Raw genomic sequence first — 14,273 nt, forward strand, 5'->3', positions numbered from 1 at the left:
TTCCGTAGGGTTCTCCTAGGTAATTCACCTCTTCCATTGAAGGGTTCTCAGGATCATAGGCTTCTTCTTCAGATGAAGTATCCTTAGTACTGCTTGGTGCATTTTGCATTCCAGACAGACTTTGAGAAATCAAATTGACTTGCTGAGTCAATATCTTGTTCTGAGCCAGAATGGCATTCAGAGTATCAATCTCAAGAACTCCTTTCTTCTGATTAGTCCCATTGTTCACAGGATTCCTTTCAGAAGTGTACATGAATTGGTTATTTGCAACCATTTCAATCAGCTCTTGAGCTTCTGCAGGCGTCTTCTTCAAATGAAGAGATCCTGCAGCAGAGCTATCCAAAGACATCTTGGATAGTTCAGAGAGACCATCATAGAAAATACCTATGATGCTCCATTCAGAAAGCATGTCAGAAGGACATTTTCTAATTAATTGTTTGTATCTTTCCCAAGCTTCATAGAGGGATTCTCCATCCTTCTGTCTGAAGGTTTGGACTTCCACTCTAAGCTTACTCAATTTTTGAGGTGGAAAGAACTTTGCCAAGAAGGCATTGACTAGCTTTTCCCATGAGTCCAGGCTTTCTTTAGGTTGTGAGTCCAACCATGTCCTAGCTCTGTCTCTTACAGCAAAAGGGAATAGCATAAGTCTGTAGACCTCAGGGTCAACCCCATTAGTCTTGACAGTGCCACAGATTTGTAAGAATTCAGCTAAGAACTGATGAGGATCTTCCAATGGAAGTCCATGGAACTTGCAATTCTGTTGCATTAGAGAAACTAATTGAGGCTTAAGCTCAAAGTTGTTTGCTCCAATGGCAGGGATAGAGATGCTTCTCCCATAGAAGTCGGGAGTAGGTGCAGTAAAGTCACCCAGCACCTTCCTTGCATTGTTGGCATGTTGTTGTTTTCGGCTGCCATGTGTTCTTCTTCTTTGAAGATTTCTGTTAAGTCCTCTACAGAGAGTTGGGCCTTAGCTTCTCTTAGCTTTCGCTTCAAAGTCCTTTCAGGTTCAGGGTCATCTTCAACAAGAATGCTTTTGTCTTTGTTCCTGCTCATATGAAAGAGAAGAGAACAAGAAAATGTGGAATCCTCTATGTCACAGTATAGAGATTCCTTGAGGTGTCAGAGGAAAAGAAAAATAGAAGAAAGAGGTAGAAGAATTCGAACTTAGTTAGATAGAGTTCGAATTGTGCATTGAGGAGGAGTGGTGCTCCATAAATAGAAGGATGTGAGAAGAGGGGAAGAGCTTTTTCGAAAATTAATTAAAAAGATTTTAAAAGCATTTTGAAAAACTTTAATTTGATTTTCGAAAATCAAGAGTGAGAAAGGGATCAAGAAATTTTTGAAAAAGATTTTGAAATTAGAAATCAAAAAGATTTGATTGAAAACTATTTTGAAAAAGATGAGGTTAAGAAGATATGATTGGTTTTAAAAAATATGTGACTGAGAAGATATGATTTGAAAACAATTTTAAAAAGATTTGATTTTAAAAATTAATAACTTGGCTATCAAGAAAAGATATGATTCAAACATTAAACCTTTCTCAACAGAAAAGGCAACATACTTGAAATGTTCAATCAAATCATTAATTGTTAGCAAGTATCTTTGAAAAAGGAGAGAAATTGATTTTGAAAACATTTGATTGAAAAGATATGATTTTGAAAAACTTTGAAAACTTGAAAAAAAATTGATTTGAAAACAAAATCCTCCCCCTTGTGCCATCCTGGCGTTAAACGCCCAGAATGGTGCACATTCTGGCGTTTAACGCCCAATGCACTACCTTTTTGGGCGTTAAACGCCCAACCAGGCACCCTGGCTGGCGTTTAAACGCCAGTCTGTCCTTCTTCACTGGGCGTTTTGAACGCCCAGCTTTTTCTGTGTATTTCCTCTGCTGCATGTTCTGAATCTTCAGTTCCCTGTACTATTGACTTGAAAATAGAACCAAGATCAAATAAACAATGCATGCAAGACACCAAACTTAAAATTAGACACTAGACTCAAACAAGAAACATAAAATATTTTTTGGTTTTTATGATTTTGAAATTTTTTTTTTGGATTTTTCGAAAATTAAGTGGAAAAGAGAATAAAGGTATCAAAATTCTTAATGAGAATTCCAGGAATCATGCAATGTTAGTCTAAAGCTTTTAGTCTAAAGGATTTAGACATGGATAGCCAAGCTTCAGCAGGACATTGCATTCAAGAGCTAAATTGATGATAATCAATCAGCTTTGGTGATGGTAAGATCATCACCTTGAAACACTAGAATTCACTCTTAAGAATTCTGAAAAATACCTAATCTAAGCAACAAGATGAACCGTCAGTTGTCCATACTCGAACAATCCCCAGCAACGGCGCCAAAAACTTGGTGCACGAAATTGTGATCATCAATGGCGCCATCAACATGGTACGCTCATTGCAATCTCAACTCTTCATCACAACTCCGCACAACTAACCAGCAAGTGCACTGGGTCGTCCAAGTAATAAACCTTACGCGAGTAAGGGTCGATCCCACGGAGATTGTTGGTATGAAGCAAGCTATGGTCACCTTGTAAATCTTAGTCAGGCAGACTCAAATGGTTATGAATGATATACGAATAAAACATAAAGATAAAGATAGAAATACTTATGTAATTCATTGGTGGGAATTTCAGATAAGCGCATGAAGATGCTGTGTCCCTTCCGTCTCTCTGCTTTCCTACTGTCTTCATCCAATCCTTCTTACTCCTTTCCATGGCAAGCTTATGCAAGGGTTTCACCGTTGTCAGTGGCTACCTCCCATCCTCTCAGTGGAAATGTTCAACGCACCCTGTCACGGCACGGCTATCCATCTGTCGGTTCTCGATCAGGCCGGAATAGAATCCAGTGATTCTTTTGCGTCTGTCACTAACACCCCGCCTTCAGGAGTTTGAAGCACGTCACAGTCATTCAATCATTGAATCCTACTCAGAATACCACAGACAAGGTTAGACCTTCCGGATTCTCTTGAATGCCGCCATCAGTTCTTGCCTATACCACGAAGACTCTGATCTCACGGAATGGCTGGCTCGGTTGTCAGGCGAGCACTCGGTTGTCAGGCGATCAACCATGCATCGTGTATCAGGAATCCAAGAGATATTCACCCAATCTAAGGTAGAACGGAGGTGGTTTTCAGGCACAAGTTCATAGGTGAGAATGATGATGAGTGTCACGGATCATCACATTCATCAAGTTGAAGAACAAGTGATATCTTGGAACAAGAACAAGCGGAATTGAATAGAAGAACAATAGTAATTGCATTAATACTCGAGGTACAACAGAGCTCCACACCTTAATCTATGGTGTGTAGAAACTCCACCGTTGAAAATACATAAGAACAAGGTCTAGGCATGGCCGAATGGCCAGCCTCCCAAAGAGGGTTCAATCATAAAAACATGATCAAAAGATGATCTAGAGATCTAAAGTGATCAAAAGATGATAACACAATAGTAAAAGGTCCTATTTATAGGGAACTAGTAGCTTAAGGTTTACAGAGATGAGTAAATGACAAAAAAATCCACTTCCGGGCCCACTTGGTGTGTGCTTGGGCTGAGCAATGAAGCATTTTCGTGTAGAGACTCTTCTTGGAGTTAAACGCCAGCTTTTGTGCCAGTTTGGGCGTTTAACTCCCATTTTGGTGCCAGTTCCGGCGTTTAACGCTGGAATTTCTGAAGGTGACTTTGAACGCCGGTTTGGGCCATCAAATCTTGGGCAAAGTATGGACTATCATATATTGCTGGAAAGCTCAGGATGTCTACTTTCCAACGCCGTTGAGAGCGCGCCAATTGGGCTTCTGTAGCTCCAGAAAATCTACTTCGAGTGCAGGGAGGTCAGAATTCAACAGCATCTACAGTCCTTTTCAGTCTCTGAATCAGATTTTTGCTCAGGTCCCTCAATTTCAGCCAGAAAATACCTGAAATCACAGAGAAACACACAAACTCATAGTAAAGTCCAGAAAAGTGAATTTTAACTAAAAACTAATAAAAATATACTAAAAACTAAACCAAATATACTAAAAACATACTAAAAACAATGCCAAAAAGCGTACAAATTATCCGCTCATCAATCAACCCAACCAAGAGAAAACCTCATTCCTAACCCCAAGAGCAAACTACTGCTACATAGTCATGCCCTTTGGACTCAAGAATGCAAGGGCTACATACCAAAGGTTGATGAACAAAATTTTCGCCAATCACATCGGGAAGTCGATGGAAGTTTATGTAGACGACATGTTGGTAAAGACACAAAAGAGGAAATGTTGTTATTAGACCTCGCTGAAGTGTTCAACACCATAAGAAAGCATGGGATGAGACTTAATCTTGCAAAATGAACCTTTGCGGTAGAAGCTGGCAAATTCTTGGGCTTCATGCTCACCCAAAGGGGGATCGAAGCAAACCCGGATAAATGCCAGGCCATACTTAGCATGAAAAGTCCCACCAGTGTCAAAGAGGTCCAGCAGCTCAACGGAAGAATAGCAGCTCTATCTAGATTCCTAGCTGGATCGGCCTTAAGATCTTTCCCTTTCTACGCAACAGTAAGGAAAGGGAAAAGGTTTGAATGGACCCCATAATGTGAACAAGCCTTCGAAGACTTCAAGACATTCTTGGGGCGACCACCTATCTTAACCCGACCCATGGAAGGTGAAGAACTAATCCTATACCTCACCGTAGGAAGCCGGGCGATAGCTTCAGCACTAGTCAAAGAAGACGAAAACGGGTAACAACCTATCTACTTCATCAGTAAGGCTCTGCAAAGGGCTGAACTAAACTATCAAAAGATAGAAAAGTTCGCCTATGCCCTTATACTTACCTCTCAATGACTCTGATGATACTTTCAGGCTCATACCATTAAAATTCGAACCAACCAACCCATAAAAGGTATCCTGCAGAAAACTGATTTAGCAGGAAGAATCCAACAATGGGAAATTGAGTTGTCCAAATTTGACCTTAAGTATGAGGCTCGAACAGCCATCAAATCTCAATACCTGGCCGTTTTCATTGCAGAGTACACAGACACCTCGGGCACCCCATAGAATGGAACCTTTATGTCAATGGCTCCTCAAACAAAGCCGGGGTGGGCAGGTGTGATCCTAGAAAGTGATCAGGGAACCCAACTCGAACTCTTCCTAAGGTTCAAGTTCCCTGCCTCAAATAACCAAGCCGAGTATGAAGCCTTACTGGCTGGTTTGAAGCTGGCCAGGGAAGTGGGAGCTCAAAAGCTTACCATCTTCAGCGACTCATAAGTAGTCACCTAGCAAATAGAAGGGAGCTATCAGGCCAAGGATCTCACCATGAAGAAATACCTAGACAAGACCAGAGAAAAGATCAGAAAATTCATGGGATATGAGATCCGACATATACCTCGGGAACAAAATGCCTGAGCTGATGCACTTTCAAAATTAGCTAGCACCAAACCAGGGGGCAACAATAGAAGCCTCATCCAAGAAACACTACAAAATCCATCAACCTCAGAAGAAAAGAAGGTCTTAAGCATATCGGACCAGGACCAAGAGTGGATAACTCCCATAATCAGTTATCTTAAGTCTAAAACACTCTCCGCAGATAAAAAGGAGGCAAAAAGGCTAGTATGACAAGCACAGCACTACACCATAGTACACGACGTCCTATATAGGAGAGGAATCTCTACACCCCTCCTAAAATGTATCCCGATCTCCGCTACGAGGGAAGTCCTAGAGGAAGTCCATGGTGGCATGTGCGGCAACCACCTCGGGGCACGAGCTCTTTCCAAAAAGGTAGTCCGAGCTAGCTTTTTCTAGCCGACCTTACAAAAAGAAGCAACATAGTTTGTCAAAAGATGCCCCCCATGCCAAAAGCACGCCAACTTCCATACCGCACCACCCAAGGAACTCATCTGCGTCACTTCACCCTGGCCATTTGCAAAGTGAGGGCTCGACCTCATCGGACTATTCCCCCAGGGATCAGGGCAAGTCTAGTTCCTCATTGTAGGAATAGACTATTTCACAAAATGGATTGAGGCTGAACCTTTAGCCACTGCCACCGTCCAAAGAAGTAGGAAGTTTCTGTACAAAAATATTGTCACAAGGTTTGGGCTCCCACATGCTACATCACCACAGACAATGGCACTCAATTCACCGACACGGGCTTCAGAAACCTGGTAGCCGATTTGAAAATCAAGCACCAGTTTACCTCCGTAGAACACCCACAAGCCAACGGACAGGCAGAAGCTGCCAACAAAGTCATACTAGCCAGGTGATAAACCACTATTTTATGGTTTATCTTATGATCAATCGAGTGGTTTTTACTAAGTCTTTGCACACTTATCCATACAATTTGCATGATTTTACAATTCCTTCCCAATTTGGTTCTATGGTTGAAAACTTGCTTCCAAAACCTTTAAATTATATCTTTTTAATCCCCCTTTATACCATTCAATGCCGTGATACTAATTTGAAATTCAAAAGTTAAAAAAAAAAAGAATTTTTGATTGCATCAGAAACGACATTTTTTGAATTTGGTATGGATAAAAGATCTTCCTATGTTATACTATTCCATTCTCGATGATGAATCGATTTGATAGCTTAGCTTAGATATTGTTATTCATGATATTATATTGGTTCTATTTGATATCATCGAGATGTGATTTAGACCATTGAATTTGCTAACGAAAGATTTACCATCTCTATGGGATTAGATCCCGAGTTATTTATTGGATTCTGAAATGTTTATGTAATGTAGTAAGAGGGGGATTTGAGATTCATCAACACTGAGTATTTGACTTTTGGAGAGTATTATTCTGGATAAGTAACTCAGGTATAGATGTATACATAGGGAAAGCCGTGTGCAATGAAAAATGCAAGCACGGCTTGGGGAGAGATTTGTTATTGTTTTCCTTTTTCAATTCATTAACAAATCCAATTTCTACTCCATCCGACTAGTTCCGGGTTCGAGTCCCGGGCAACCCATATAATATATAGAATATATATATATATATATTAATTAATATAGATATAATGATATCCATATTAATTTTAATTATAAAATCTATAAGAAAATACATCGAAGTTGTATTTATATTTGATTGTGCATCAACTATATCAACTGTACTTAAACTATTAGATAATGCTAGTCGGTGAGAACGTTACTGTCCCCATCGCTATTCCAGAACCGTACATGAGATTTTCACCTCATACGGCTCCTCGAAAGCCTTAAATAAACCTAAGGACCTAGCCGATTATTTCTTTCTTGCGATATCCCTAAGATTAATAAGATTAAAAATTATCGGATGGTTCTGAATTAGACCAATTGAATTCTGTCTGTTCTCATTGTATTTTAAAATAAAGACAAATAAAATTAATTTATATATATTCTAAATGATCCGTGCGTTACGTGTTTTCAGAATATATAGGGCAAGAATGGCTTAGAGGATGGAGAGGATGCTTGCATAAATGGAAGGAGCACAAGAATTAAAGGAGATAACCAAAAAGGAGCGATGCGTGCACATACCGGACGCGTGCGCGTGATTTGGGGATTTGCACGGCGACACGTGCGCGTACCTAACGCGTACGCGTGACACGCGAAGAAGACCATCGATGTGTACGCGTGACTTACGCATACGCGTGACATGTACACGTGCAGAAAACGCAGAAAATACTGGGGGCAATTTTGGGCCGAGTTTTGACCCATTTTTCGGCCCAGAAACACAGACTAGAGCTAGGGGATAGCAGAGACTTAAGAGACATTGACACAGGCAATCATCAATCATTAGTTTTTAAGTTTAGTTTCAAATCTTGGAAGAGAGATACTACTTCCTCCAAGGTTCTTCATTGTCATACCTTTTTCTAGTACTACATTTTGGATTGGATAGTTGTGAAGAGTTATTACTATTACGTCCATGAAGTTTAAGCATTATAGTTTGTTTTCTAATCCCTTTTCCTTTTTAGTTACCATTCACATCATTCAGAGCTACTTATGGATATTTCTGACTTTGGGATCTATTAATACAAAGAACACCTTTTTCCATTTAGTTTCGTTGTTTGTTGCTTGCTTTCAATTAATTTGATTATTATGTCTTCCTTCTACCCCTTGAATATGTATGTGAAATTGGCATCCATGTCAATGGAGTAGACTCCCAACTTGACTTGGGAGTGGATTAAAAGGAAACCCTTGAGTTGGGATACTCAAGCATCAATCGGTGATTGGAAGTTGTTGGTCGGCTCTCTAGTTACTAATGCTAATCCTTCCCTAGGGAGAGGATTAGGACTTGTGAATAGAAGTTGGCTCAATACTTGACTTTTCCTTATTCGGTAAGGGTTAACTAAGTAGAACAACAACCAATCATTATTAATCTTGAGGAAACCAACAAGGATAGAACTTCCGATTAATCTCCTCCCAATCAAGGCTTTTTACCATAATTAATTAAATCTCTCGTTCATTTTCCTTGCTCTATTTTTATTCTCCAACTCCAAAATCTCCCAGAAACCCCCTGATCAATAAATAGCATTCTCTTAGCAACTCGTTGGGAGATGACATGGGATTTATACTCCCAGTATTTTATTCTTAAATTGTGACAAAACCCCTTTCTAAATTGATACGCAAAATCTTTGTTGGTTAAGAGCTATACTCGCAACGTCGGTTCATTCTAAATTCTTAATCGACAATTTTTCGCACGTCAATTTTTGGCGCCGTTGCCGGGGAGTTACAATAGTGTGCTAAATTATTTATTAGTGCAAATATTTTTATTTACATATTTGTATATTTTACTTTATATTTTTATTACCATGAGCCGTATGTTTCTTTCATTGAATGACGTGTTCACTACCTGATCTGAGCTTAGCCACATTTGATTCAGAAATTAAAAGAACTCTTTCACGTATACGGCGAGCTCGACGTCGGTTAGCCTCTGAGGGTGGTGAAGTGATTACCACCAATTCATCAGTCTTATTTAAGGATGAATCTGAAGTGTCATTTAAGGGAGAAACAAGCTCATCTTCTACTGACTCTGTTGATTTACGCGCAGATAACATGGCAGCACCTAGGAGGGTTACTTTCCAGGAAGCAGGAGCTCCAGACGTGACACTGCCACCTTTCCAAGTGTGTCATCCAAATCTGGGTAGAGACATTGAACTGAAGACTGCACTAATCAGTCTACTACCAAAGTTTCATGGCTTACCTGCTCAAGAGCCTCTTAAGCACCTTAGAGATTTTCAGACAATCTGTTCTACTGTTAGGCGTCATGGTGCAAACAAGACTTCTATTCTGCTAAATGCCTTCCCGTTTTCTCTTGAGGAAAAGGCGAAGGAGTGGTATACACTCAACCTGAAGTAGTTGTTACTAACTGGGATATGCTCAGGAGAGAGTTCTTAGAAAAATACTTTCCAGCTGAAGTGACTGATAGACTAAGGAAAGAAATTTCCTGCATTATTCAAGGCGACTCAGAGACTCTGTATGAGTATTGGGAGCGCTTCAGGAACCTCCTAGACGCTTGTCCCCACCACATGATTGACAAGTTAGTGTTGATTAGCTACTTCACACAGGGCATGAAGTCTCAGGACAAGACTACATTAGATGGTGTGAGTAATGGTTCTCTGAAAAAGTACAAGACCGCAGATGAAGCATGGCAACTGATCACCAACCTGGCTGAATCTACTCGGAATGCCAGGCACAGGAATAACCATCCCAAGGCTGTTGCAGAGGTTTCCTCTAGCAGCAAGACTACTGCCCTCACGCAGACTCTGTGTGAGATGACCAACTTACTAAAGCAAATGCAGCTGAGTCAACAGCAACCTCAGCCTCCTCCACAATAACAGTGTCAACAACTGGTCCCTCAAGAGTGTGTGAAATATGTGCATGCTATACTCATTACACTGATGAGTGTCCGCAACTCCAACAAGAGGACAACACCTTGGCAGCTACCCATAACTTCTATGACCACCCGAATCAAGGATACCATCAACAAGGCAATAATTATAACTAAGGTGGGAACTACAATCAAGGTTGGCAAGACAACCCCAACCAGGGATGCAGGGATAACTCCAACCAAGGGTGGAGAGGTAACTCTAACTAAGGATGGAGGGAGAACTACAATCAAGGAGGCAGAGACAATGGTGGAAATCAGAGATGGAACAACAACAGCATCAACAGAACCAGTCTCAGCAAAATCAAAACCAGCCTTACCGAGCACCTTACCAAAGGCAAGCCCAGGCACCTCAAAAAAACCAGTAGCAAGCCCCTCAAATTACTTACCCCTCTTTCTCTCCCAATGATGAGCTGCTTCACTCTATTGCTCAAGGACAAAAAGACCTTCAAAACTCAATTAACTCTACCATGAATGTTCTTAACTCCACTTTACAAGCTCTCATCTACCGATTGGAACCAGCTTCCACCCTCAACAATCAACCTGCAAGCTCAAATACACTTCCTTCTCAACCTTTACCCAACCCCAAAGGAGGAATCAATGCCGCTACTTTGAGGTCTGGGACTACACTGCCATAGAGGAGTCATGAGGAGCCGAGCTCAAAAATAGACATCCCAGTTGAAGACATTGTTGAGGTTGAGGACGTTGAAGAAGAGGATGCAGTACAATGAGCAGTTGAAGAAGAAGCAGCCCCACCAAGGAAAGAAGCATCAAGAGGCGCAGACACTACAGGTGGCGCCATTCCTATTCCATTTCCACACCTTGCTAGGAAGCCCAGAAAGCAGATGGAGCTAGACCACAAAATGGTAGAAATATTAAAAAAGGTTGAGGTAACAATTCCCCTTTTTGATGCCATTCAGCAAGTACCTAAATATGCTAAGTTTCTAAAAGATTTTTGCATGCATAAAGATAAAATAAATGACTTAGAAACTATTCCTCTAGGTAGCTCTATTTCTACTTTAATTGGTGCCATACCAGAAAAATTTAGGGATCCGGGTCCATGCATGGTTACTTGTGTTATTAATGGTGTACAATTTTCTGACTGCATGTGTGATTTAGGCGCGTGTGTGAGTATTATGCCATTATCTGTATATGATGCTTTGAGGCTCCCTCCCTTAAAAAGGTCGGCAACACATTTTGTTTTGGCAGATAAGAGCATTATCTCAGTGGCTGAAATTGCTGAGGACGTACTAGTGAGCATTAAGGGGCTAACATTTCCTATTGACTTCTACATTTTGGAAATGCCCCCTAATGAATCAGGAAGACCATCATCCATCCTGCTTGGAAGGCCATTTCTGAAGACTTCAAGGTTCAAATTGGATGCCTTCTCAGGAACTTACTCTTTCGAGATAAATGGCAGAACAATAAGCTTCAACCTGGATGAAGCCATGAAGCACCCACTGGAAGATCACTCCATCTTCCAGTGTGACATTATTGATGAGACTATGGCTGAAGTTCACCAAGAAGAGGTAGAAGAGGCACTTATGGAGCAATAGGCAAGTGTGGGGACACCCTTTGAGCTTACTCAAGATACCTTGCCACCACAATTAGCTCTAGATGATCAAGAACCTAGTCATGAACAGAAAATGAAGCTGAAGCCCCTTCCACCCCACCTCAAGTATTCTTACCTTGAGGATAATCAAAAGCTCCTAGTTATCATTGCAAGGGAACTCACTTCCCAACAGGAGGAGCAGCTACTTAGTTGCTAAGAAGACACAAGAAGGCAATAGGGTGGAGCTTGGCGGATATAGTAGGCATCAGCTCTCAAGTCTGTGAGCATCATATATTTTTAGAAGAGGGAGCAAGGCCTGTCCGTCAACCTCAGAGGCGGCTGAACCCTATCATTCTAGAGGTGGTCAAGAAGGAAGTAACCAGACTGCTTGAAGCTGACATCATCTATCCAATCTCGAATAATGAATGGGTCAGCCCAATACAGGTGGTTCCAAAGAAATCAGGAGTCACAACAGTAAAGAATGAGCATGGATAGCTCATTGCAACTAGAGTGCAGAACACCTGGAGGGCATGCATTGATTACAGGCGTCTCAACCAAGCTACCCGCAAGGATCACTACCCCCTGCCCTTTATCGATCAGATGCTCGATCGCCTATCAGGTAAATCACACTTCTGTTTGCTAGATGGTTACATTGGCTATTTTTAGATTCATATAGCTCCTGAAGATCAGGAGAAAACTACTTTTACATGTCCCTTTGGAACATATGTGATAAACCACTATTTTATGGTTTATCTTGTGCTCAATTGAGTGGTTTTTATCAACTCTTTACCCACTTATTCATACTATTTGCATGAGTTTACGTTTTCCTTCCGAATTTTGTGCTATGATTGAAAACATGCTTCTTTGGTCTTATATTTGTTAATATTAATCCTCTTTTATTACCATTAGATGTCGTGATATGTGTGTTAAGTGATTTCAGGGATTAGTATGCGTATAAGAGGATGCCTTTTGGCTTGTGTAATGCACCGGCAATGTTCCAAAGATGCATGATGAGTATTTTCTCAGATTTTCTTGAGAACTGTATGGAAGTCTTTATGGATGACTTCAGTGTGTATGGTGATTTTTTTAGCCTTTGCTTGGATAGTTTAGCTAGAGTATTGTACAGGTGTGTTAGTTCAAACCTTGTATTAAATTTTGAAAAATGTCATTTTATGGTCCAACAAGGTATTGTTCTAGGACTTGTTGTTTCTAATACTGGCATTTCAGTTGATCCAGCAAAGGTAGACGTTATTTCGATTTTACCTTACCCCTACTCTGTGAGGGAAGTCCGTTCGTTTCTTGGTCATGCAGGTTTCTACCGGCAATTTATCAAGGACTTCAGTAAGGTAGCACTGCCTTTTTCCCGCCTGCTGCAAAAGGAAGTTGAGTTCGAGCTGAATGCAGACTGCAAGGAGGTGTTTGATAAGCTAAAGACCGCCTTGACCCAAGCCCCTGTTGTGAGAGGGCCTGAATGGAGTCAACCCTTTGAGATAATATGTGACGCCTCCAATTATGCAGTAGGAGTGATACTGGCTCAGCGCGATGGTAAGGACCCTTTTATTATTGCCTATGCATCTAAGACCTTAGACACTACTCAGTCTAATTACACTACCATTGAAAAAGAGCTTCTGGCAATTGTTTTTGCTCTGGATAAATTCCGAGCCTACTTACTTGGTACCAAGGTGGTAGTGTACTCAGACCATGCATCTCTAAAATATTTATTAGCTAAGAAAGAGTCCAAACCAAGGCTCATACATTGGATATTGTTGCTGCAAGAATTTGATTTAGAAATTAAGGATAGGAGTGGTTCACAGAATTTAGTGGCAGACCACTTGAGTCGCCTAGAGCACATCAAGGATGACTCCACTCCTACCAATGATGCTTTCCCATTTGATAGCTTGCACGCAATATCTGAAGTAGTTCCTTGGTATGCACCTATAGCTGATTACCTTGTCAGTTGTACCTTCCCTCCTGATTTTACTAAGCATCAAAAGGACAAGCTTAAAAGCGAGTCCAAATATTATATATGGGATGACCCATATTTATGGAGATGTGGTGCTGACCAGGTAATTAGAAGGTGTGTGTCTCAGTCAGAATTCCAGTCCATTTTGGAGGCCTGTCACTCTTCTAGGAGAAGCTCATGCGCCCTCCTCTTGATGGGGTTGTCTTAAGCTTGAGATCCATCCAATATCTTTTTAGTGATTGGGTGCTCAGTTGGGATGAACTCATCCACCCCTATCTGTACCCCTGCATCCTTACATAACAGATAGATCAAGCTTGGGTAAGCCAATTTGGCCTCAGTAGATTCCTTTTGTGCAATTGTGTACATTTCGCAAGGAATTAGCTGATGAACCTCCACCTCTCATCCCAAGATAATACAGTGAATCATCACTGCCCTTTTTACAGTAACTTCAGAATGATTACTTGTGGGAAGTATAGAATGCCCAATGAAATCTAGCCATCCCTTAGCAACTGGTTTGAGATCTCCCTTCTTTAGTTGATTTGGGACATCTTTTGTGTTGGTTATCCACTTGGTTCCAGGGAGGCATATGTCCTCTAGAACTTGATCTAGCTTTTTATCTTTAGCCATTCTCCTATTAAAGGATTCTGGATCATCTTGCAATTGAGGAAGTTTGAGGACTTCTCTTACTTTGTCAAGGTGAAAGTAAATAATCTTTCCCCTGACCATAGTCCGAAAGGTGTGGAAGGCAGTTCCCTCTATTCTTTGCTTATCTGTTAGCCATAGATTTACATAGAATTCCTGGACCATGTTTCTTCCCACATTCATCTAGGATTTCCCAGCCTCTATTTTGAATCTGTTCTTGGATCTCTGGATATTCGTCTTCTTTCATATCAAATTTAACTTCAGGGATCA

The 14,273-nt window shown here is 40.9% G+C and overlaps 1 non-coding gene across 1 annotated transcript; it reads left to right on the forward strand.

Annotated features, from left to right (window-relative positions):
* Positions 1-403: 403 nt before the first annotated feature.
* Positions 404-511, forward strand: LOC130970876 (small nucleolar RNA R71). Its single transcript, XR_009082123.1, has one exon. It is a non-coding gene; the product is annotated as a small nucleolar RNA R71 (small nucleolar RNA).
* The last annotated feature ends 13,762 nt before the right edge of the window (positions 512-14,273 follow it).

The sequence above is a fragment of the Arachis stenosperma genome, chromosome 3, assembly GCF_014773155.1.
Source record: "Arachis stenosperma cultivar V10309 chromosome 3, arast.V10309.gnm1.PFL2, whole genome shotgun sequence".
In the NCBI taxonomy this organism is placed as follows: domain Eukaryota; kingdom Viridiplantae; phylum Streptophyta; class Magnoliopsida; order Fabales; family Fabaceae; genus Arachis; species Arachis stenosperma.